The following is a 27,277-nucleotide window of genomic DNA, read 5'->3' as shown; positions in this document are numbered from 1 at the left end:
GCTGACTGAATGATAACTTTCTGAATGACCAGAAGCCACCACTGATAATGAGCACCAGCAAATGTAACTCCCAACAGTGACTCCGTTACCGCATTGCTTTCCCCGGCATTGAACAATTTCAATGAACCCTCCAGCACAAGTAATGAAAAGAAATGAATCATTAACAATGTTTTTATACATAGAAATCAAAACCCTCCTTATGCAATCTAAAATGAAAACCATCAAAGTGTATTTTTAAAATAAAAACATCAGAACCATACCTTTAGAACAAAATACTCAGTTGCAACTTTGAACAATACTATAATGTACTATAACATTAAAATATACCAATAATTAATTGAAACAACTTACTTGCTATAACCTCAGTGATCGAATTCTAACCTAATCCCCGTACCATTCCCTTTCCCGTTATATTTTTGTGCCAATTAACCTAGTTTCTATAGCCCCTTTCACACTCCCACTGAATGTGGGTTGAACCATGCAATTTAGAGGGTATTTAATGGGTCACCTTCCAGTGTAAATGCTCCCAACATGGCGGGGTTGGGGGGGGAGATAAAAATCAACCAGGCTCTGATACTTTGTAGGGGGTTGTATCAGAACCTGGCCGAGTTGATTCGGAATTGACTCCACTGCAAGGTGAATGAGTAACCCGATCAACCAGCTATCATTAGGTACGTCAGTAACTGTGTTCATGCACCAGTCTGATAGTTTTAATATCAATGAAGTTATAATTTTACAGGGCAGCCAGTCGAACTGTCCCAGAGTGGCCACAGGGCTTTCAGCGCATGGCCAGTGGAGTCGTCACAGGGCGGTTGGTGGAACTGTTACAGAATGGGCAGTGGGGCTGTCAACGCATGGCCCAGGGAGCTCCACAGGGTGGCCAGTGGGGTTGTAACAGAGCGGCCAGCAGGGTGTCAGCACACGGCCAGTAGAGCTATTACAGGCCGGTTGGTGAAACTGTCACAGAGTGGTCAGTGGGGCTGTCAGCACACAGCTAGTAGAGCTGTTACAGGGCGGTTGGTGGAACTGTCACAGAGTGGCCAGCAGGGCTGTTAGCGCATAGTCAGTGGAGTTGTCGAAGGGCGGATGGTGGAGCTGTCAGCGCGTACCGGTGCTTTAAATCGTCTCAAGATTACTTATAATACCTAATACAATGTTATTGCTATGTAAATAGTTGTTATACTCCATTGTTTTGGGAATAATGACAAGAAAAATAATGTGGTTGCAGTAACTAATAAAGGACCATAATAACAGCTCCACGGTTATACTTGGCTAAAATAAGTGCGAATATCAAAGTTCTGCCGTTCCGCTGACAGCCTGCGATTGGCTGAGAAGGTCAATGAGACATTATAAATTATAAATTAACTGGATAGTTCCAGGAAAGTTTGTACTTCTTTACCCAGTATGATCACAGAACTAGCATTAGTTCTCAGCCCAATGTCCTCTCATTTCCCAAGTTTGAACAGATTGAAGCCCACTGCAGTAGATTTTCCCATGGTATTTCTTACATTGCATGTGTATGTCTTACTAAATTATGGGTTCTTTTTCCACACTCTTTTATATATTGTGCATGTATGTGCTTTATTCCTGCTACAATTTTACTGTCCTGTGAGTACGTAATACATCACTCGGGTCATCAGCACTAGAGGTTGGGGCCTCCCCTTAGATCCGAGATATCCACGTGAACCAGGGAATTCATGGTCTCCAGGTATTGCAACCCAGGTCGTTTATTTTCCTATTTAGTGGCTTGTCAGTGTGAAATGGGATTATCCTTGATTTGTGATACCTGTACTGATCTTCCCATGGCTGCACTCAACCAGTAGATGGCTGTTCCTTTACAAATTGGTGCCAACAGATAACCTCAAAGGATCATTCGGAAGGGCATCCACAAACATTGCTGGGTCTGAATGGTGCTGTTTGGCTCTGCATTTCATTATCGAGGGTAACTAGAGTCTGGACCAGCTGACTGGGAAACTACTACATGGGGACTGAGAGAAAACAACAAATTCTTGCTTCACAAGCTCACTGATATTCTCTAGGGATGATACTATAAGGCAGGGGTGCCAAACTAGGTTAACGTAAAAGCCATATAATAAACTTAAAATATTTGAGAGCCGCAAGACGGGGAAAAAAAATACATACACATTTTTACTCTTACATGCATATTTTGTTGCAAGAATTTAATGTAAAGATTAAAAAATACATGTTACTAATATGTATTTGTGTTTGTAGTTTTTAAATTGCTAATTTGGATTAGTTTTAATAATCAAAATGTACAGATGCACATACCAAATATCTTCAAAATTCACACTGATTTTCTGTGGAAATCTCTGTCCAAGGAAGCAGTAGAGGCTGCCTCGTTAAATATATTTTTTTCAAGTTAGAGGAATTAAGGGTTATGGGGAAAATGTGGAGTTTGGTCCATGGCCAGATCTTCAGTGTTCTCATTTAATGTGGGAGCAGGTCAATGGGCCAGATGGATGACTCCTGCTCCTGTTTCTGATGTGTTTCCTTTGGTAACGCTGCTGCCACTGGTCTCTGCAAGCACCTGCACCATTGCAGTGTCCATAGCCGAGCGCATGATACGGGAAATGACCCAATGCAAAGCTGCCCCATATGGCAGGGTGAGGCAAGGGGGCCCACAGCTCTGCTCCTCCCCATCTGACCTACACCCTTCTCTTCCCTGTCACCAGCGGGATGGGGGGAACACTTCTGGGATTGTAGGCTGAGGTATGAAGCGGTTGACCTCTGTGCTTCCTGGTGCTGACTATCCATCCGGTGGGGCTAGGGCTTGCCCGTGGCCACTGACAGGGCCTTCATTACTGCTGCCAGCTCCAGCTCTGTCCTGGCTTGTCGCTTGGATGAAGTCTTCATTGGGGTACTCCTCCAGCCTCTCCTGCCTGCCTCCATCATTTTTCTTTCACCCCCTGCCAGAGTTCTGGACAGTTCCTCTGGGGCAGGCCATGACTTATTGGAGCTCTCCTGGCTCAGTCATGCCTTCCCAACCTTTGTAGCCACTTACAGCAGAGGACCCCCAGCTTTGACCGACCCTCCTACTGTGTGGCCCACGTTGGTGGCTCTCTGCAGTGGTGTGGCCTGGCCTGAACGAGGAGAACCTGATTTTGGCATGCGCTGCTCACTCTGCTCTGCCTCTAGTGCCTACTCCCTCTTTCCTCTCCTAGTCACACAGCCTGTAACCATCCTTGGATCCCCTGGCCTGACTGCAGGGATTCAGAATGTCCTGGGCAGCTATGGTATCTCCTCCAGCCAACATTCCTGGGCAGTACATTATGTGCCAACGAGCTGCCTGTGGCACATGAGCTGTGGTTTGGCCACCCTTGGTTTAAGGGTTTTGTGGTGATCTACCATCACGGCCTTTAAGTATCTGTCAATCAAAGAATGCATTGCCAATCAGAGAATTTGGATGGTCTCACCTCTATATCCCTCATGTTGTCCAACACTCATTCACTTCATCACTGGACAGCAGACAAAAAGTAGCCATTGCCAGCTGGCTTCACACTGCTAGAAGGGTCTTGTCTGAGATCATTCCATCTGGAGTGTAAACCAAAAGAATGGTGGAATGCTTTTCACTCCCTGGATGAATCCAGCTCCAATAACCATCAAGAAATTTAACAAACTAACCTACCTGTTTGAAACGCCATCCAACTACCTAAGATTCGCTTCTTCAACCATTGAAACACATTAACTGCAGTGTGCAAAGCTCACTGGAACCACTCTTCCAGATTTTTTTTCTGCAGCATTTCTATAATTCATTACCTAAGAGGACAAGGGTGCTGGCTCCTTTGGAACTGAACAACATGCAAGTCCCTGAAATATTATCATCATACCAAATTGAAGACAAACCCATTGTTCCTGGATCACACGATAGATGCCCGTACCAAACTGTTCGCCAGGAGAATCTTTGCTACATTGGCTTCTTGAGGTCAAAATCCAATGCCAGTGAATGTTGACTTAGATAGCAATAGTTACTTACCATTTTCATGGGATCGCAGGATCACTCAATCACTGGCTTGAAAACCATTTAGATGAAGCTTCAGATTATTCAGAACAGCAGAAATGTCCACACAATTAGAAGAGGAAGAAGCTTCTTCAAGGAGTTAAATGATCTCGTACTTGTTAAAGTCAGTAGATTCATCAACAAATCCCACGCAACGGCACAATTACAACCATGTTCACATATTGCTCAATTCCATCACTCATCTGACAATCTTGGTCACTACTCCCATGCACCTACCACCACTGCATCTCTCCCTCATACATTGAAGAAGTGTGTCAAGTCAAGTTTATTGGTCATCTGATTGTACAAGTACAACCCATCGAAACAACGTTTTCTGGTCCTTGGTGCAAAATATGCAGATACACAACCAGACAAAACAAACAAACAATACATATGCAGGACAAGTATTCATATATACAAATACATAAATAAATATGAAAGTCTCGGAGGTGAGTAGCTCTTTTGATCATTCAGCTTTCTCACAGGCCAAGGGAAGAAGCTGTTCCTCTCCCTGATGGTTTTGGCTCTGTTACTCCTGTATCTCTTTCCTGATGGGAGCAGCTGAAAGATGCTGGGTGCAAGGTGAAAGGGGTCGTCAGCGATTTTGTGCACTTTCTTCAGACAAAGAGGCCAGTAGATCATGTCAATGGTGGGGAGGGAGGCTCTAGTAATCCTCTCTCCCAATCCAATGGTCCTGTGAATTTATCTGCAGCAACCATACCTCACTGTGATGCAACCAGCCAGGACACTCTCAATAGAGCTCCTGGAGTAGGTTGACATAATAGTGACTGGTAACCTTGACCGTATGTGTATATGCACATGCACACACATGTACAACAAGGTAGGTCCATCAAATAAACACATTGCATCTTACTCCCTCTTTCACTCAAAATCAGTCCCACCAAGATTAGATTGTTGCATGAGTAAACCAACAGCAATCGTGGAGCCATGACAGAAACTACAGAGATGGTTGTGAGGTGAAGATTTAAAAAGAGAGCTGCCATTGCCCACAGCTGCAATTAAAACAATGGTATTCTCATTTTTAATCTTCCCTTTCACACACCCCTATTATAGCACAATCTCTTGTTCACAAACTGTGTCCCTGTTATACATCTCTCCTCATAGCATACATGACAATGAATACAAGCCTATCTCCTTGAAGCACATTGGTAGTCCCACCTGCACAAGGCTCACACAAAACTAATTAGTACAGCGCCATTGCCTGTCACAGTTAGAGTGGCAGATACCACGGTGTAACATGTTAGATTATAGTAAGTCCTTGTAATTATGTGAAATTGCATCCAGATGGACAGTCTTCCTGATGTGCTTATGTACTTGCAGGCTCAAGTTTTCAGAAACTGTCATCGCTGACATGTGCAGCGTTCTGCAAAATGAGCTTCAATTACATTCTCATCCTTGAACTGCTCTCGCTGTGGAGCTTAAGGTCACATTATCTCTCAATTTAAATAAAGAACCATCTGATGAGGGATCTTTGACCTGAAATGTTAACTCTGTTTCTATTTCCTAATTTAGCTTCCCAAAATGGATTAATTTTTACTAATCTGGGCTAAATTGCATCGGACCAATGCCTTCAAAATGGACTTTGCCCCAATTTGGGACATTAACTTGTGTACTAGCTCAATATTTTTTTCCATAATTAATATGCTCACAGGTCTCAAAGTGCCCCCTCCCCACACTTGCCTAGCCTAATTTCCCAAGCATCAACACATGGCTTTGAGAGGGATTTCTAGAGTAGCCAATGGGAATGGTAGCTTCTTTCCCAGAAGAACAAACTGCACATAAATGCTGCAGTGGAAATCTCAGGCAAAAGATCTAGTCTCGAATTTCATAATGAACACAGGAGACATGGGTAGCACTCAGAACGCCAGGTAGCTTCTTTGGAAAGAGAAATGATCCATTAATTTTGTTTTCTCTTTCCACAAAAGCTATCTGAAACATAAATTCTGTTTTTTTGTTCTTTCCACACATGCTATCTGGCCTGCTGGAGGTTCCCAGTGTTTACAGATTTTCTTTCAGATTTCCAGCATCTACAGTGACTTTGATTTTTGAAACCTGATGCAGACATTTGTTGCCGTGTCTAGCCTGCTGTGTAAACCTGCAAAAGGAACAAGGATCTTGGATCATGGATGTATAGTGAATCAGAATCAGAATTTATTGACACAACCCTGTCACAGAATTTGTTGTTTTGTGGCAGCATTACAGTTGCAAAAAGGCTCTAAATTATATTTGTTTAAAAATAAATAAATTAGTGCAAAAGAAGAGAAAGCGCGGTGGTGTCTCTGGTTCATTGTCCATTCAGAAATCTGATGACAGGGGCAAAGAAGCTGTTTTTGTACCATTTGGTTGTCAATATGCAGGAAGCTGTACCTTTTTCTTGATGGTAGCAGTGTGAAGAGGGCATGGCTAGGTGGTGAGGGTCCTTGAGGAGAGAGGTGACTTTCATGTAGGTGCCCTTGAAAGAGTGAAGGTCGGTGTGCTTGATAGCACTGGCCAAATTCACAAGTCTCTGTAGTTTTGTCCTCTCCTCTGCATTAACACCTCCATACTAAACGATGATGTAAACAGTCTGAACGCTCTCCATGGTATATCCTTAGAAATTTGCGGGAGTCTTCGATGACATGCCAAATCTCCTCAAACTCCTCACAAAGTATAGCCATTGGCGAGACTTCTTTGTGATTGCCTCGACATTTTCAGGGATGTTGACACCCAAGAATTTGAAGTTTTTAATTCTTTCCACTCCTGATCCCTTGTTGACAACTAGTTTTTATTCTGATTTACCCCTCCTGAAGTCCACAAACAATTATTTAATTTTGCTAATGTTGAGTACAAGGTTGTTGTGATAGCGCTCAACCAGCTGATTTGTCTCAGTCCTGTATGCCTCCTCATTGCCATATTTGATTCTGCCAGTGATTTGTAGATAGCATTGTACTGTGCTTAGCCACCCAGTCATGGATCTACAGCGTGCAGAGCAATGAAGTAAGCATGCATCATTGAGGTGAGCCCATGTTGATTGTCAGTGAGGAGGAGACATTATTTCTAATTTGAACTGACTATGATCTCCCAATGAGGACGTTAAGGATCCATTTGCAGAGGGAGGTGCCGAGGCTTAGGTTTTGAAGCTTGCTGACTAGTACTGAGGGTATTATGGTGTTGAAAGTTAAGCTGCAGTTGATGAAAAGTAGCCTGATATATGTGTTGTTCTTGGCTAGGTGATCCAAACCTGAGTGGAGAGTCACTGAGATTGCATCTGCTGTGGACCAGATATGTGAATTGTGTGGCAGTAGGCAAATTGCAGTGGATCCAGATCTTTAGCTAGGTATGAGTTGAATCTGGCCATGACCAACCTCTCAAAGCATTTCATCCCAGTAGATATGAGTGCTATTAAGTGGTCATCATGGAGGCAGCTCACTCTGCTCTTCTTGGGAACCGTGATGATTGATCCCCTTTTGAAACAAGTGAGTATCTCCATCTGCAGCAGTGAGAAATTGAAAATGTACATGAACACTCTGGCTAGTTGGTTGGCACATATTTTCAGTATCTTGACAGGTACACCATCAGGGCCTGATGCTTTGCAAGAGTTCACCTTATTTAAGTATGTTCTGACATTAGCCTCAGAGACCACAGAGTTGCCAACTTCTGCAGGGAATTCTTCGGTGGAGTTGAATTCTCATTTTCAAAGTGAGCATGAAAGGTGTGCAGCTCTGAGGATAATGAAGCATCACAGTCATTTGTGATATTTGGTTGCACCTTGTCGGATAGCTGACAAGTATCTGATTCTGTTTCTAGCTTGCCTCGGAATGACCTCTGCTGCTGAGATAGCCTTCCATAGGTTGTACCTGGACTTCCTGTAGAGATCTTAACCGCTGGTCTTAAACACCATCGACCTTGCCCTTAGGAGGTTGTGAATCTTTTGAATCATCCGCGGCTTTTGCATGGGGTACTTACGGTATGTGCACTTGGGCACACACTCAGCCATTCAGGTCTTGATGAAGCTATGGCATATACGTTCAAGTTAGAAGATGGGTCTTTAAATATGGCCCAGTCCACCGATTCAAAGCAGCCCTGCAGGCACAACCTCACCTCCCTCGATCATCCTTCCGCTGTTTGCACCACTTGTGCTGTAGCCCTTCGCTTGTGCTCCAGGAGTAGAAGAACCACCAGGTGATCAGACTTGCCAAAGTGCAGGCATGGGTTGGTTCAGTCGGTGTTGTTGATGGTGGCGTAGCAATGGACAAATGTGTTGGCTTCTCTGGTTGTGTGGGTAATATGTTGGTTATAGATTCTTTGAGACTTCTTCAGGTTAGTCTGGTGAAGTCCCCTACAATGATTTGGAAGGCATTAGGATATGTTCTCTCAAGGCTGCTGACTACATGCTCAACCCCTCCATTACCAGCCTGATGTTAGCCTGTAACTCTGTATCAGCACACATTGACCCAACTAATTTGCAGGGTTGAGGCCAGAGGTCTCTGGTTCTGTTGCACAAGGTGAGAGCTCCAATCCAGATACTGAAAGCTTTGGATTCCAGTGCACAAACAGACCCAGTAATCTCTCCTGTATGAGATTATCAGGATTGTTGAGGCCCTGCCCTGTGAAGTTCATTACTGTCAGACAGCCAACTAGCCGGGCAAGTTTTCTGGCACTTGTGGCATTATTATGGCACAGTTTCAGCTTAGCCATTAGGGGCCAGAACTACTCGACTCTATCCTTGATCAAAGACATCTTTCTGAAATGTCTGTATCAGATGACATCACTGCTTTTTTTTAGAAAAAAAGCTTCTTCAAACTACTTGAGAAGTATAATTTGAAAGCAAATGACTCCTCTCTGTCTACTGGCCACTGAATCAAAAGTCCTCTTTGTGTACACAGATGATTCTCCTTAGCAAACAGTATTGTCCCAGCAATTGAAAGAAACATTCAATTCTAATTTTTATTGCTCTGTTTTCCAGACGCTGCATCTCTGAAAATGGCTTCTCTCTGTGTAATTCTGTGTGTCTGTGTCTCTGTCCACCTACAAAGCCTTTTCAAATAAATATATATAATTTTGCTAAAGATTAATAATAACACAATTCCATCACAAGTGTTTGGATCCTTGGAATGGAAAGCTGGAGAGATATAATAGAAGGTGTTGCACCATTGACATTGATATTGAAGAGTGCTGTTAAGAAGGGATGTAGCATTGTTGGAGTCGGAACAATGGCCCAGTGGATTACAGAAGGAATTGATTGTCTCTTTTGAATACTGAGAGGGATCAGGAAGGTTTGGGGTGGCATTTCATTGGAGGTAGTAAAATGATAGAGTGTGATCCATTGGAATATTAGGACCAGATCAAACCTATACAACATGACTAATATCTTAAGGATAAGTGTTAAAGTGGATCTAAGGGTGCTTGAAAGGTAATACAATTACAGCTGCAAAAACAAACTTTTAATCAGCTTGCAAAGCATAAAAACTTTGTTACAGCAAGAAGCACTGCCAAAAACAGCTAATCCCACTTCAAGAAAGGCTGCCTCATGGCTTATAAAAAATATTTATGCATTCCAACCCCTAGGGTTTTAGAACATTTGAGCAGACTGCTTCATGCAAGTATATATTTCTTAGAATTCTCTTGGAATTTGTTAATCAGGGTTATGTCCTTTACCCAAATGATTAACAGTCTTTTACTGTCTAGGCCAAATAGGCTGTTGTTGCTTTTCAACCTTGCTGAATTATCTAAACATACCATGGAATGTTCTCTGCGATATTATTTTGGTTACTACTTCAAAACTTATATTCACACAAGTGGTAAGCCATTCAGGATTGAGATGAGCAGAAATGTCTTCACTCAGAGATTTGTGAATGAGCGGAAATCCATAGCAGAGAAAGATACTGAGCCCATTTCATTCAATAAATTCAAAAAGGATACGGATGCAGCCCTTATGGCTAAAGGGATCAAGGGATATGGAGAGAAAGCAGGAATAAGATACTGAAGTCACATAATCAGCCATGATTGCATTGAATGTTGGTGCATGCTTGAACAGCTTACTGCACCTATTCTTTGAGTCCCTGATACCTTGATGTACTGCTCTCAGTCTGTAGTAATTATCTACAGAGGTTTCTGAACCTGTCTGAAGATGTCTTTGGGATAATAGTCATTCTGTGTCAGAAGATCTTGGTCATCTCAGTTCCTTAATCAGAAGTTTACACAAAGATCCCAGTCATTAGAGAATTGATGATGTTGTGAGACTCTGGGAAGTATCGGCTATAGAGAGTGAAATTGGTTGGGTCTGAGTGTATTACAAGGCAGCACTGTAAATTTAGAAATGTGCATGGAAGAAGTTACAGAAGGTATCAGGTTAAACACAACACATATGTCAAGAGCCATGGAGAATATGAAGGTTCAGGAAGCATTTGGTAATGCTTGGAGCAAATGGATGTGTTCTTTGATGCTAGCAATATTACAGGACAATGAAGGTAGTGATTGTGATAATGAGGCCACACAGCAAAAAAAAGGCCCAGGAAATGGGCTGGATGTTTGGGCTACATTTAATTACGCTTCTAGCACTTTGCATCCTGTTTGAGATGCAGATTACCAAAGTTGTTGAAATATTTCAATGTTATTTTAGCTCCATGCACATCGAAATTGTTGAAGCTTACAAATTTAAAATCTGCAATCTAGAAACCCATGATTCAATCAAATAATTAGTCGTGCCATCTTAAGTCCACAAGTTTCTCAATTATGGCATTGGTTCATATGTGCTCTTGCCCATGAGCATTTTTAAGTTAAATGCCTAAATGCCCCAGATCTCATATTTTAAAAGATTGCTGCTAAAGATGTAAGGAAATTCTGTTGAGAGCAGGAGGCAGGTTTGCATATGCATGCTGTGACAACTAATGGCAGTGTATACTTTATCAGACATGGTTTATGTGACCACATGGTGTGATCTCAGCTGGAAAACTGATATTCTTGTCAAGGAATTGTGCAGAATTAGAAAGGCTTGATGTTTTCACTCTAACAAAGTAGGACTAAAATTGTTGGTCCAGAAAAGCCTTCACAGCTCAGTAAAAACAGATAGATGTCCAAGAGAAAACAGATGGCGAGCAATTCATCTTGGAAGCAAGCACAGAGGAGTGCCTCACATACTATTAAGGTAAATGAATATAATGTGGAATATAGTTATGCCACAGGCAGTATCCACAGACAAATAACAGCAATTATAAGGGTAACATCAAGGAAGGTAGAAATGAGCATAGACAATGATGCATTCTGATCAGTCCTGGGAGAGATACATACAGTGAAAGATTTTGCAGGATTCAAAAATATCATGATGTACATACAACCTTTGAGTGAGGTACGGAGTCAAAACGTTGGCACAGTTTCTTGTAGATCTCAAGACGTTGAGCTGCCAGTGATAATGTTTGACTGCTTGTGTAAGCCCTCATAACTGAGTGAATTGGATACCAACATCAAACTTATCATAAATGAGAATGAGATATTTAGACTTCAGACAATGCAACTAACTCTGAACAAGTTCAAATTCTCCTTCAGTGATATTCAGAGGCTTGGGTGGAGGGTCAGCTGCTATGGAGGGTCTGTTGCTGCTCTTAATCTTCCCCACTCATTGTAGAAAGAAGGTCAATGAATCAGGGGGGGGGGTGGGGGGGCTTCTGCTAGTCCTGCCAGGTTACTGTCTGAAACAATGTGCTTGCAATGCGATGCTCAGATTTTGTAGCTGAAGGCCTAACACCAGGCCATAGGTTGCTTGCAACTGGCCCCTGGGAATCAGGATCAGGTCCAGGACTCGTGAAGCTACGTTGGAGAGCAGGCCTCCCAAGAGACCTCCGGCACTGACAGCTTGCTAACAACTGAGGACTGAGAGGTTATATTTGGATATATTAAGCTCCGGTTCACCGCTGAATAACAGCATGTGTAGTTACAAAGATATTGGGTGCCAGAGGCAACACCACCAGAGGAGGTGGCATGATGCATGGCTGCTCTGTGTCTCTGAGGGAATTCTTTTTTGGTTCTCGTTCTTGTTTTAATAATGGTTTTAGGTTGGCAACTCTTTGTGCTTGTAGGACAAAGAATGGAAAGATTTTTGTGTCTTTTGTTGTCATGACAAAAAAATGAATCTTGAAAACCCATCCATGATCTTGAATCTTGAATGGGGTTTTAAAGATTCAATTGCATCATGCATTAAAACATTATATGTTATTTTAGTTTTTTTTCTACGCAAATATCCTTGTCATCAATGGCCATAAAATAATTATTTACTCCAAAAAGTCATAGAACTGTCCATGCTGGCTGAAAATTGAGCTATTTAGGTTTCTCTGACATCTTAGCTCTTGGTCCATTGTCTAATCAGTTATGGTTCTTAAAGTAATTCTCAAAGTACATATCTATCCCATTTACAATATTTTTTCTTGTTTCCCGTAATCCTTCCTATTCCCTCTATCCAAAGGCTCACACAACATTGTGGAGACATCAAGTAAAAGCAAGCACCTTTACAAAGCAAACAACCCAAGAGCAGTGAGGACTATAATTTTCCAACCAAGGCATCCTCCTCTTCTTTGTATCCTCTTGATAAAGCAGAATTTAAAGTAAAACATTTAAATAAGCCATAAAGAACATAAGATGCAGGACCTTGAGTCTCTGTTATTCAGAGGATGAATGATCCAATCTTGTCCTCAACACTGTTTTCTCATTCTCTTAAATATATCCATCAATTTTTGTTGTGAAAATATTCAATGAACTTGCTCTGGGACAGAGAATTTTCAGCAGGTGATTACCTTCTGAAAGAAGAAATTTCTCCTCATTTCCATTTGACATGAGTGAGCCCAGATTCGAAAACTATGTTTCGATTTCTAGGTACTCAGATTAGGAGAATCTTTTTTTCAGCATTCACCTGTTGATCCCTGAGAGAGTCTTAAATGTTTCAATAAGGCCACTTCTCATTTTCTATGCTCCAATGAATATAGGCTCAATTTGTTCCACCTGCCTTTAGATACCAACCCCCTTTTCTAAGCAATGAGCTCAATGAACCTTCTCAGCACTATTCTTTAAGTAAAGAGATCAAATCAGCTTGCAATTGTCCAGGTGTGCCCTGAACAGTTGCATTAAAATGTCCTTACTTTTACACATCTTATTCCTTGTAATAAGAGTTAACATTCCATGTGGTTTACTTGAGTATTTGTACGCTAACCTTGCATTTCCTGCATGTAGCTTCCTGATCCCTTTCTACTGCTACATGTTGTTGCATTGTCCTGTGAAAATAATTGTTTCCGTTCTCATTTTTCTTCCAAGGGAATACATTCACATTTTCCACTTTATATTATAACTGCCAACTTCTTACTCAATCAATTAATCTATGCATATGTCTTTCCATAACTTTTCAATCCTACCTGTCTTTCCATCATTAGCAAGTGTCCACAATACACATGGTCCCAGCATACAAGTCATCAACATAGATTATAAATAGTTGAGGCCCTGATAAGTGTAGTGTTCAACTAATCTCTTGATTCCCAATCCAAAAAAGACTCATTAATCCTGATCCTATTCATTGTTTTTCTATTCATACCAATAAATTAACCCAGTCACACGTGTCCTTATGTTGTGCAGTAACTTTTTTTGTGTGGCACCATCTTGAATATCTTCTCAAAATAAAAATACTTTGTATTTAATGTTTATTGTTTCCCCTCGATCTACATGTTGGCTACATCCTCAATCGAAATCCAGCATATTTGTCAAAAGTGAATTTTATTCTATGAAACTGTATTGTCTGCTTGATTGTTTATTACTTTATAGCTTCCTGCTAATACTACATTAATAATGGCTTCTAGCATATCTCAATGACAGAAGTTAGGTTAACTGGACAAAGGTTTCCTGCTTTCTGTCTACCTCAGTTCTGGAATAGTGGTGTAAAATTTGCATTTTTTTTCACTCCATAGGGACTTCCAGAATTCAGACAATTTAGTGGAAATTCTTGTGCACTGTTCCTGTGCTGTACTCTTCTATGTACTATGTTCATGGTAGATTACAAAAATGGACCGACTATCTTTGCAGTCATATCACATAACAACCAAGGATCATCCAGTCCAGGGGACATGTTGGCCTTTAGCCATTTTTGCCTGAATCAACAGAATCAACAGAGCAAGAATTGGTTTCTAAATAAATCAACTGACAATTACATTGGACAATGAAGATTTTACTTCCTGAACACTTTTGGATGTTTTTTTGGGCTGGAGTGGTATATGGTCTGATACGGATCAGTTGCCATACCACACTGTGATGACATAGGTGAGTTTTCTCTCAATGGAACAGTGGTAAAAAATCCATCAGTATCCTGGGCAAGAGGTGAGCTTTCTTGATGTTCTACAAGGAATAAAGATGCTGTTGTGACTTTTTGATCAGGATGGAGGAGTTCAGGGGTCAGATGCGATCATCAGAAATGTGGGCACCAAGGAATTTAAAGCTTGATACATGTTCCACTATAACTCCATTGATGTAAATAGGGGCATTAATGCAGCTCCCAGCATGCCTGGTCCACAATTATCTCCTTGGCCTTCTGGGTGTTAAGGGCCAGGTTGTTGTCAGCACACCATGTGGCTAAGTGCTGGCTATATAATCATCCCCTCTGATCCGGCCAATCACCATGGTGTTGACTGCAAACTTGATTATAGAGTTAGAAAATAAAGTAATTACAAGTTTATTTGCAAATACTGCCTGTAAGGGTTAAAATGGCTTACAAACACTTGTCTACTTGGGCTGCCAGTTAGTGGCAGCCTTCAGTTTGTTTTGCATTCTTATGTGTTTCTATAGTTGCAGCTAAGGTCTCTCTCTGTGGCTTTGAGATAACTCAGTCAGTTTTAAATAGTTATTTGTTCTGAGAAGATTGAGAGTCTTGGAATAAACCTGAAACTTTATTGACCATTTCAAGTAACGTGTCAACTATGGTCTTAACTATCTTTTAAGCATCTTTGAATTGAATATCAAAGTTGATAAGTAATAACCCATATAATAAACCTTGGAAAACTCTATTCAACTTCATCATGGATCTTTTTTGATGAACGAGTCATAAACCAGGACATTCCAAGCTCTCTGGTTGACTATATAGAAAGATAGTTACTACATTTAGCCAATAGTCAATAAAATTGGTTGTTATTGACTCATTAGTCAAAAGAAGATGAATATTCAAGCAAGACTCTTAAATCAAATAAAATCTGGACTATTGACTCATTGATCAATAGAAGGACAGATTGGAAGATACTTGAAAGTGGAAATTATACTTGGAAGAAGACTGAATCGATTGGGCTCTATCTAGAGCAGCTCAATAAGCAACAATCAAAACTATTGTTTGAAGTGATAAGCCTTCTCTGTTTATTCCAGAATAGAACGTGGTTTTGGGTCATTGCAGTCGTTTGTCTGATTGGGATTGTTTTGGTTTTGCAGAAATTGTTGTGCATGTTTAAAATCTGAGTGTGACGAATAACACAATGAAAATAACAGCAGCTGCAGCTGCTAAAGGAGTCACAAGCAGCTGGTAAGGAATTAATGTGTCGAGAAGATGAAGGTAACAGAGCTTATTGAAGAATTGCAAAGGTAGCAATTAGATACAAGGGGAGTCAAAATATCTCTTCAAGCTAGATGGAGGGAGGATATAAATAATGAAAAGAATTGCATCTCCAAAAATGACTGGAAAAATCATTAATAGAATTTGAGACTGAATTCTCATTCAGGGCTGAAGCTGTTCCACAAGATGGTGGTGTGGAGGATGAACAATCCAAAATGGAGGCATGGTCAGAAATGAAAGCATCACCTGATGTACAAGACTTAATTGGACCTTAATTGTGTCAAATATTTCCAGCAGGAGGAGCTCTAGAGCAGGCTCCAGAGGTTCAAGTGTTGAATCTATGTGTTTAAAAATGCAAGCAGATGCAGAAGCTCATAAAGTGAAAAAGAAAATGCTTCAGTTTGAATTGAACTTGAATAAGAAGGAACAGATAAAACCGACATGGGTGCAGCAACGACAAGAAGAGGAAGAATAGGAGGTGTGGCAACAACTAGAATAGGAGCTGCAGGAGGAGCAGCAAAGAATGGAGGAAATGGAGTTTAAAAAAAGCAAAAAGAAGCAACTGGAAGTGGACAAAATATTGCTGCTATTGAGGTCAGGTCACAGGCACTGGAAAGTTCAGTGGTATCTAGTACTCAAAGTAAATTAATGAAAACATCAAGTTTTGTTGAAGAACTCCAAGAAAGGAAATTATTAGATGCCAAAGCTAAGTCAACGTTAGAACAACAATATGGACCTGGTCTTGGAATAGACAGATCTAGGTAAAAAGCTGAACCAGTGCTAGAACAACAAGAAGTGCTTGGTCAAGGGCTAAGCAGATTAAGACTTGGTGCAGAGCCAGTGCTACAGCCACAATTCATACTTGATTTTGAAACAGGCACAGTAGGGGCTGATCCAGTGCTGCAGATGCGAGATGAGCAAGATCCCGAATTAACAAGATGGATCCAAGGAGCCAGAGATCAAACCCCAATGATAGCCGCATTGAACAAAGATGGAAGTCAAATGCCATCTCTTATTGAGCCATACCAGAAGCTCCCGCCAAGGATCAGAAATCTGGATGGACTAAGTAACAAACCTAGGCATGACAAGACAGGATGAAATGACTGGATTGTTAATTCAGTTCCAGTCACTCTCTTCTCTGCCCAAGATAAAAATTCCAATTTTTGATGGTGACCCACTTCAATTTCAAGGGTTTATGAAAAGCTTTGAACGTGGTATTGAAATGAAAAGTCACAACTCGGAGAATTTTTTAGAGTATTTTCTTCTATTCACAAGAGGACAATCAAGAGAAATAGTAAAAAGTTGCCAGCATAATTCTTCGAAACAAGGATTCAAAATGGCTGTGGTTATTAAAGAAAACTTTTGGTGACAAGCATAGAATTTCTAGAGATTGTATACAGAAGACCAGAGGTCACAAATGGTTTACAAGCTTATGCCCACTTTCTCAGAGGATGTTGTAATGTCATCTTGAAAGGAAAAACAAATATTCTGTTGAAAATCACAGTGTAAAGAAAGGTTTCTGAAACTAACATGGTTTCAGGATTAGAGGTTGCCAGAAAACACAGTGATGATTTTTGAAACATCACACATCAAAGTGATGTGGCTTGTTGTTCATACCTGAGGAAGGTTTATATACTGGAAGATAACTCCAAATAGAGATGCTAATTGGTTTGAATTTACCAAAGGCTCTGGAAACAATAGAAGTAATATCTAGTGTGAGGGATAGACCATGTATTTTAAAAACTATGCTTAGATGGACAATCAAGCGACCATAAGAAAGAAAGAATAATATTGCTCAGAAACAGTCAACAACAAGTGTTAATATGGTATCTGTTGTGAAACTTAAAGAATGTTTAGAAGAATACAAACAGAAAATCTTAATGATGAAAATAAATCAAGAGTATCTAAATTAGTAAAGTAGAAATTGTTTTCATCAAAATTAACTGAAGTTAAATCAAGGGCAGGAATGAAACAAATGTCGAGAAACCAATCTGACAGTATGGTGCTACTGCCTTCAGAGTACAAAATGTTGAAAAAGAAGTTAGAAACATTGGATAATCCAGAAAATGGTGACCAACAAGATTTTAACTTCGTTCTTGGGAAAAAAAAACTGAATCTGATGATTCTCAGTTTTGAAAGTAACCGAAAGAGAAGCTCAAAAAGCAGTTGACCACAATGAAGAATTAATTGTAAATAGAATTGGGAAGGCCAGGAGGAAGAAAAGAATAACTGCTAAAGATATGAATGCAGTTATTGAAGAAAAGGATTCAGCATTATCAAGATGCTAAAGGTTGGAGGAGGAGATTCATTTTTGAAAGAGAACAAGTCATTGTTCAATGACACAAGACAACTTACTATGGGAAACAATGAAGAATGTACCTTGACGATGCAAAAAGCAATAAATATTACACTGTTGAAGATACAGCTAATAAATACAGAAAGAGAATCTGACAAAAAAACTTCAAGATAAGTCATCAAGAAGTGAGATTGAATTGGAAATTGCAAAATTTCTGGAAGAGGACCAGGGCTGGGAAATGAATATTCAAGTGTATACATCCTATCAAAAGGACAGACATGTGGCAGAGGGGTTAGGGTGGCTCTGTTAATGAGGAATGAAGTTCAGTTCCTTGCGAGGGGTGACATAGAATCAGGAGATGTAGAGTCAGTATGGGTTGACCTGAGAAATTGTGAGGGCAGAAAGACCCTAATGCAGAGGTTTGCAACCCATGGCTCTGGAGCCGCATGCGGCTCTTTCATCCCTCTGCCGTGGCTCCCTGTGGCTTTGAAAAAATAATGTGAATACACTAAATGGGTATTTAATTTAATTTTTTAAATTTAGTTCATTTTATCAATGTACTAATTATTATTTTGGAGATTAAAGTGATCTTGTAACATTAAAATAAAACGTTGTAATATTTTGTCGATCAAAATTTGTGTCACAGCACTGTAGTGGTTGATACTACTGTATGTGTCACCTGTCGTTACCTGGCAAGTGACTTGTTTTGAAGTTCCACCCCCCGCCCCCCCCCCCCCCCACTCCGGTAAGCTAACCATGGATAAATCCAAAAAAAGAACAATTTCTGATTAAAATAAAGCATTTAATGCTTCATGGACAGATTCATTTGCTTTCACTGCTGACATAGTTGGTTTACCTGGATGCTTAATATGTGGCGAGAAATTAGCAAACAACAAAAAAATCAAATGTTGAAAGACATTTCCAGAATAAACACACAGCTTTTGCTGAAAAATACCCATCTGGAGATGAAAGAAAAAGAGCAGTTTCGGAACTGCTGCGGAAAGATGATCAGAGTAAAACTACTTTGAAGAAGTGAATGAAATCTACAAATTCAAGTTCTAGTTTTGTGGCAGCTTGAGAGATAGCCAGACTCGGGAAGCCGTTCACAGATGGGGAATATATAAAAGAATTGTTTATCAAGATATCCGAACATCTATTCTTGGACACCAAAAACATGAGTGAAATTGTTCAGAAAATCAGAGATATGCCACTCTCTGCAAAGACTGTCAAGGACAGGACCATAAAAATGACAGCAAATATCTCCAGTCAACTAATTAGGGACATTAATTTGGCTCCAGCGTACTCAATCGCCTGTGACAAATCAAAAGATGTAAGCGATATTCAGCAAATAATGCTATGTGAACTTTGTTGGGCCACAGGAAGAAATCATTGAGTTGATACCACTTAAAGGCCAAACACAGGGGGAGGACATCTGTGAGGCTGTGTTAGATTGTTTAAAGACCAAATAAATAAACACCACCCACCTGGTGTCAGTGGTTACCAATAGGGCACCGAGTATAACAGGAGCACAGAAGGGGTTTGTGACTTTACTTCAGAAGTCGCAAGAGAGAAAACTACTGACGTTTCACTGGATTCTGCATCAAGAGGCATTGTGCGCTCAAACGTTTCTTCTGGAATGCACAGAAGTGATGAATCTTGTCATACAGATAGTGAACAAAATAATGGGAAAAGAATTAAATCACCGCCAGTTCCATTCATTATTGGAAGTTGAAAGCACACACTCTGATCTCCTGTTGCACAACAAAGTCTGGTGGCCACCCAAAGGTGAGGTGCTGAAGGGGTTTGCTGTATGTCTGGAGCTTGTAAAAACTTTCCTGGAAAGCAAAGGAGCTAAAACAGCCAGATGGGATAGAAAAGCTGCACTTCATGACGGATATGACAGCGCACCTTAACATGATTAACAAAAGTCTTCAGGGGGAAGGAGGCACAGCCCTGCAGATGCTGGAGGAGGTTTTGACATTTGAGTGCAAGATGACCGTGTTTGCTAGAGATGTACAGAGAGGTACACTGTCTCACTTCTCCTCTTTGAGAGAGTTCAAAGAAGCACACAATCAGATCAATTACGAACATTTACAGCATGCAATCATTCCAATGCAAACTGCATTTGGGGAAAGATTTTGTGAGTTCATAGAGGTAAAAAACATTTTATCCTTCCCCGTCACTCCCCTAAACATTGATTTATCCCTGTTGAAAGTGACTGCATTTACAAATGTAAGTCAACCCGATCTTGAGATCGAACTGGCCGATATAGCTGACAAAGACTTATAGATGTCTAAGTTCAGAAGCTTGACAGTTGATCTTGAAGATGTTCCTCATCAGAAGGCCATTCTTCCTCAGAAGCATAAATGGAGTGAAATTGAAAACCTCCCCATACTGGACAAACTTGTGTTCGAACCATGGAATTCAATTCCTGACACTTATATGAACATGAAAAAATATGCATTCGGAGTCCTGTCGCTCTTTAGATCCACATACTTAAGCGAGCAGGTTTTCTCCAGCATGAACTACATAAAAAGCAAATATCGCTCGCTCCTCACAAATGACAGCATGCAATCCTGCATGAAGATCAAAGTGATGTCTTACAGCCCTGATATTGATCTGTTTGTAGTTCCTTTATTACATAAATGTAACAAATTATAATCCTTGTATGCATAGCATAAATGTAATGAAACTATATATGCAGTGTTTTCTTCATTTTAGGGAATCAAACTGGTTTTGTGGCTCCAGATGGGTTTTATTTGGTGGGAAAAAGGCCCAAATGGCTGAATGTTGCTGACCCCTGCCCTAATGGAAGATATCTACTGGCCCCCCAAACATTAGCCTGGATATAGGGTGCAAGTTGAATCAAGAGTTAAAATTGGCATGTTGCAAAGGTAATGCTACAGTTGTTATGGGGGATTTCAACATGCAAATAGACTGAGAAAATCGGGTTGGTATTGGACTCAAAGAAAGGGAGTTTGTGGCGTGCCTCTGAGATGGATTCTTAGAGCAGCTTGTACTGGAGCCTACCAGGGAGACAGCAATTCTGGATTTAGTTTTGTGTAATGAACTGGATTTGATAAGGGATCTCCAGGTAAACAAGTCATTAGGAGGTAGTGACCATATTTGATGTTTTAATCTACAATTGGAGAAGAAGAAGGGAAAATCGTAAGTGTCAAAATTACAGTTGAACAAATCAGCAATGAAGCCATGAGGGAGGAGCAGGCCAAAGAAAGATACCCTAGCAGGGATGACAGTGGAACCACAATGGCAGGTATTTTTGGGAGTAATACAGAAGGTGCAAGATCAGTTCATTCAAAGGAGGAAGAAAGATTCTAAGGGGAGTCAAGAACAGTATAAAAATAAAAGATAATAAGTATAACATCACAATGATGAGCGGAAAGCTAGAGGATTGGGAAACTTTGAAAGAGCAACAGAGGTTAACTAAAAAGGCAATAAAGGGAGAAAAGATGGGGTACAGAGGTTATAAAGGAGGATAGTAAAAGCTTCTTTGGGTATGCGAAGAGGAAAAAATTAGTTAAGATCAAAGATGGGCCCTTGAAGACAGAAATGGGTGAAATTATTCTGGGGAACAAGGAAATGGCAGACAAGTTGAACAGGAACTTTGTTTGTGTCTTCCCGAGTGAAGATAGATCCAATCTCCCAGATGTTATAGTGGACAGAGGGTAATGGTGGAGCTGAAGGAAATTCACATTGAGCTCACGTATCTTTCATGGTTCTTCAAAGAATGAAAAAAGCATGCTCCGAGTCTTCATGGATATTATGACATATGACATCATAGCAACTATGGTAGCATTACAAACAATACTTATCCTTAAAGAGATGAGGCACAAAATTAACAAAAATCAAAAACACACGATTTTAATCTTTACAGCCAGGTGCACTATAATGTGAAATAATGTGATGGTTTCCACTTTGGTGGCAAAAACAGGAAGGCAGATTACTACCGGAATGTCATCAAATTAGGAAAAGGGGAACTACAACGAGATCTAGGAGTCCTTGATCATCAGTCACTGAAAGTAAACACACAGGTACAGCAGGCAATGAAGGAGGCTAATGGCATGTTGGCTTTCATAACAAGGGGAGTTGAGTATAGGAGCAAAGAGGTCCTTCTGCAGTTGTACAAGGCCCTGGTGAGACTGCACCTGGAGTATTGTGTGAATTTTTAATCTCCAAATTTGAGGAAGGACATTCTTGTTTTTGAGGGAGTGCCCGGGATGGTGGGACTCTCATATGTTGAAAGATTGGAGCGACTGGACTTGTAAACCCTGGAATTTAGAATGATGAGAGAGGATCTGATTGAATCATATAAAATTATTAAAGGATTGGACATTCTAGAGGCAGGAAACATGGCCCCTGTGTTGGGGGAGTCTGGAAACAGAGGTCATAGTTTAAGAATAAAGGTTAGATCATTTAGAACAGTTGAGGAAAATCTTTTCCACTCAGAGAGTTGTGGATCTGTGGAATGCTCTGCCTAAGAAGGCAGTGGAGGCCCATTTTCTGGATTCCCTCAAGCTAGAGTTAGATAGAGCTCTTAAAGATAATGGAGTCAAGGGATATGGGGAGAAGGCAGGAACGGGGTACTGATTGTGGATGATCAGCCATAATCATAGTGAGTGGTGGTGCTGGCTCGAAGAGCCAAATGGCCTTCTCCTCCATCTATTGTCTATATTTTAAAAAAAATTGAATCTGGAATTACAGGAAAAGACAATAAAACCCAAAGTGACTGTTAATGAGTTTGAGGAGCCAATGCTGTTTGAGTCCTTTTCTATAAATGACCGTAGACGAAGAAAAAAAAGAGATAAGACTCCTCTTGTTATCTCAAGAAAGTGAATACCTTCGAAATTAAAACTGACTTTCTAAACCCAACGATTATCAAAATCTGTCTTTTACAAGAAGCAGAAAGCTTTAAATATTGACTTTCAATTTCTTTTGAATATTTTCCTAATGTATTATTATATTTGATTTACTTTGTAGTAGTAATTATTATTTATAGATATAATAATTAAGGGCCAGTATTGTAAGGGTTAAAATGTCTTAAAATCATTTGTATACTTGGGTTGCCAGTTTGTGGCAGCCTTAAGTTAGTTTTGCATTCCTTTGTGTGTTTCTGTGTTTGCAGCCTATGAGACCAAGGTCTCTCTCCGTGGGTTTGAGATAAGATGGTCAGTTTTGTATTGTTCTTTATTCTGAGAAGATGGAGGGTCTTGGGATAGACCTGAAACTTTATTGACCATTTCAAGTTATATGTCAAGTAACGTCAAGTATATCATTAAGCATCTTTGAATTGTACCAAAGTTTATAAGTAATAGTTCATCTCATAAACCTTGGAAAACTCTTTTCAACTTTGTTATGGATCTTTTTCGATGAACAAATCATAAACAAGGACATTCCAAGCTCTCCGGGTGACTATATAGAAAGATAGTCACTACACTGCATTATATTTTGATTGGCATTAAAGTGCTGAAGAATTTAGAGAGAAGTGAGTGCCTATTACTGTCATTACGTGTCATTTTACATCTCATCTTGAATACATCCTGGCCCCTTTTCTCCCTACAGGTTGGCTGGCACGTAATCAAAAGTGATAGATCTGAATTTACAAAATCTTGACTTCAAATAAGGAGTTTGGCATGAACAGGAGGTAAAAAGAGTTGGAATTCCCCCTCAAGTATCAGATTAACAGCAGTGACTAGTTCTCATTTCCCTTCCAAATCATTCTTACACAAGCATAAAAATACCCACAATATATTCAGACATAAAGGGGAATTTGCAAAGACAACGCAGCCTTTGTACAAAAAAAACATGCACATTAGGCTATTTGTTTTATTATCATGGCCTAATGATAGATTGGTCAAGAAGAAAACGAGCCAGCAACCAATCTAAGTCCAGTGATGGACTTTGGGAAGGCTATGGAGCTAAGAGGTACAGTTAGGGACCAGGAGAAAGCAATTCTCCCCAGGTCTCATCAAAATTAAGCTTAAAAACTTTATGAACTGTTAATTGAATGATGAATGGAGCAGTTAGGGCCAGGAAAGCAAAACATTCAGACATATTAGAAGTGGATTTTGTGTAAGTTACAGTATAATTCATGCAATTCCTTACTTTTTTTCAGGCAAGGTGTATTCTTTGTGAAAAAGCAATGAATCTGTTATATACTTATCTCTTTTTGACTTCTTTTCATATATTGTAGTCAGGTAATTAATTATAATAGGAAATCAGTTTGAATAAAACTTGTTATATCATATTATTATGGATAACCATGTGCATGAAATATATCCATTACTTGTAAGTCACTTAACATGCAGTCCTGTGGGAAGACATAATGGTTTCCTTAAATATGTCTTTATTTTCTATCCACAAAAGAAGCCTTCTGATAACCAGCCTGGTATTATTGACAAGAACTCAATGATGAAAATTAAACAAAAAAGCAGTTCCAGATGCTAGAAATCTGAAATAAAGACATAAAATGCTTCAACAAGTCAGGCAGCATCTTAGGAAAGAGATACCATTAACATGAACCCTTCAGAACATAAGAACATTAGAAATAGGAGCAGGAGAAACCTGCTCCACCATTCCATAAGATCATGGCTGATCTGATGATAGGCTCATCTCCACCTACCTGATTTTCCCCCATATCCTTGTATTTCCTCTACTATGTAAAAATCAATCCAACCTTGTCTTAAATATATTTACTGAGGTAGCCTCCTCTGCTTGAATGGGTAAAGCATTCCATAGATTCAGCACTCTCTGGGAAAAGCAGTTTTTCCTCATCTCCATCCTAAATGCACTACCCTGAATCTTGAAGTTATGAACCAAAGTTCTTGTCTCACCTAACAGTGGAAACAACTTACCTACCTTTGACTTATCTATGCCTTTCATAATTTTATATATTTCTATAAGATCTTCTCTTATTCTTCTGAATTCCAATGAGTACAGCCCCAAACAACTCAATCTCTCCTCATAGGCTAACCCCCTCATCTCTGGAATCAATCTGGTGATCCTACTTTGCACTGCTTTGAAAGCCAGTATATCCTTCCTCAAGTAAGAAGACCAGAAGTGCACACAATACTCCAAATGAGTATACTGCACAGTTGCAGCAAAACTTCCTTGCTCCTAAATTCAATCCCTCTTGTAATGAAGGCCAAGATTCCACTTGCATTCTTGGCAGCGTGCTGCATCTGTCAACTAATCTTTTGCTATTCATCCACAAGACTCCCAAGTTCTCCTGCACATTCACTTTCCATTTAAATAATAATCTTATATTCCCTTTTTACTTCCAAAGTAGATAACCTCACATTTACCAACATTGTAAGCCACCTGCCAGACCCTTGCCTATATCTCTCTGCAGAATCTACGTATCCTCTGCACAATTTGCTTTTATACTCAGTTTAGTGTCATCAGCAAACTTAGATACACTCTGTCCCCTCTTCAAGATCATAATATACATCATGAACAGTTGTGGGCCTAGCACTGACCCCTCTGGTCCAGCATTCATCACTTACTGCCAATCATAAAAAGCACCCTTGTATCCCAACTCTCTGCTCTCCATTGGTTAAACAATCCTCTATCCATGCTAAATACATCACCCCCAACTCTATGTATCTTTATCTTATGGATAAGTCTTTCATTTGGAAACTTATCAAAAGCCTTCTGGAAATCGAAGTAAACAGCATCCATCTGTTCTCCTCCATCTGCTGCGCTAGTTATATCCTTAAACATCAGATACTATTCCAGTGATGAATGGGCAACTAGTAAACCTAAAATTTCAGAGACATATGACAATTGTATACAGTAAGTAGGAGACGGTGAGAAATTCAGTATAGTCCTTTCAATTCCCCTCATTTGTCCTCTTCAGGTCAGATTTTCTTTTAGACAGAAATTACACAACCTGCTGAGTGGTTCCACCACTTTCTGCTTCTACCTCCAAGATGAAGACCAAGATTCCATGCTTTATGACTGTTACTGAGAAATACAAAATGTTGCATTTCCATCATCGTGACATGCAGGCATGGTTTTAGACCAAAGAACAATTTATGCGGAATGAAGCTGGGCTGACCAATGAGAGTGGTCCCTAATAAGTGGCATTCTCTGAACCTGAATATCCCAGAAAATTCCTGCTGAAATTGAATGGGGCAAAGTCAGCAAACAGATGGATAGTTGTCAGAGGCTGGAGACGCTGTAGTAAGTGACAAATTTCTTGATTGCAGGTTCCTTCCACTATCTACAAGGTGCATGTCCAGGGCGACGGAGTACTCTTCACTTGTTTGGATAAGTGTACATCCAACAACTCTCAAGAGGATTGACATTATTCATGCCAAAGCAACCAGCTAAATTGATGCCCCAGCATCTCCCCCACTGGCCCTAGCTGCAACGTGTTCCTTCTACCAAATAGATTACAGTTTTCATTTAGGCTACTCTGGCAAAACCTTGCAAACCTCAAGTGCTGGAAAGAACAGGGGTTTATTGTGCAATAAATGCTGGCCTGCTCAATGATGATGACATCACAAAAAAATAATGAAATAAATGTTCTGAGGCAAATAGAGATAGGCCTTACATGTTGGCCCTGCCAAATTGTTCAGATCTCCCAAGGTGAATAAATAAATAAACTGGTAAAATCTAACCTGTCCTCAAAATACACGAGAAGGAAAGTAAAATATTTGATGGTTATCATGGAATGTTGAAAGTTGAAATCTATCTGAGAACCTTTGGAAAGTTTGTAAAATATCATAATCCCTTTGGAGGTCATAACTCCACCACAGAGATTTACCTCAGGAAAACTATGAAAATAATATTATGTGATAATAAAAGTATGTGATAATAAAGCAGCTGCCGAAAACTATTGGAGTTATAGCACATTCAGTAGAATGAGTCACCAAGTGTTCTCCAATCCCTTGTGTTGATCATTAAAATTATATGCATATTTGCATTGATGCACATTGTAGCCTTTTTACAGTGCTCTATAAAATTGAAAGCTAATTGGATGGTTTTGGCCTGAGTTAATGATGGCAAATATGCTCAGAGCTGCAGTGGAAATTAATTCCTCAAAAAATTCAATGCTGTAGGATCATCAATAACTTGTAGATGTGTAAAGTTACCAGGAACAAATATAATGTAATAAAGAAATTTGAGTTCCTTTAAAACAACTATATTAGCTAAAGAACATGACCGTGTGGAGGGATCCATCTTGAATATCAACGAGCTGTAACAAACTAGTCTCCGACTCCCTCTAGTGGTTAGGAGTATCACTACATCTCCATTCCTTGATGTTTAATGTAACAACATGACTCATGAATTCTGTATTAATTTCAATTTAAAGTTCAACAAAAACGTTATCACAACATCAGCAGCACAAAACTTTTAAGTCTGCAGTTTTTTT

This window comes from Narcine bancroftii, chromosome 9 (assembly GCF_036971445.1).
Source record: "Narcine bancroftii isolate sNarBan1 chromosome 9, sNarBan1.hap1, whole genome shotgun sequence".
Classification (NCBI taxonomy): domain Eukaryota; kingdom Metazoa; phylum Chordata; class Chondrichthyes; order Torpediniformes; family Narcinidae; genus Narcine; species Narcine bancroftii.
This window is presented reverse-complemented; position numbering follows the sequence as displayed.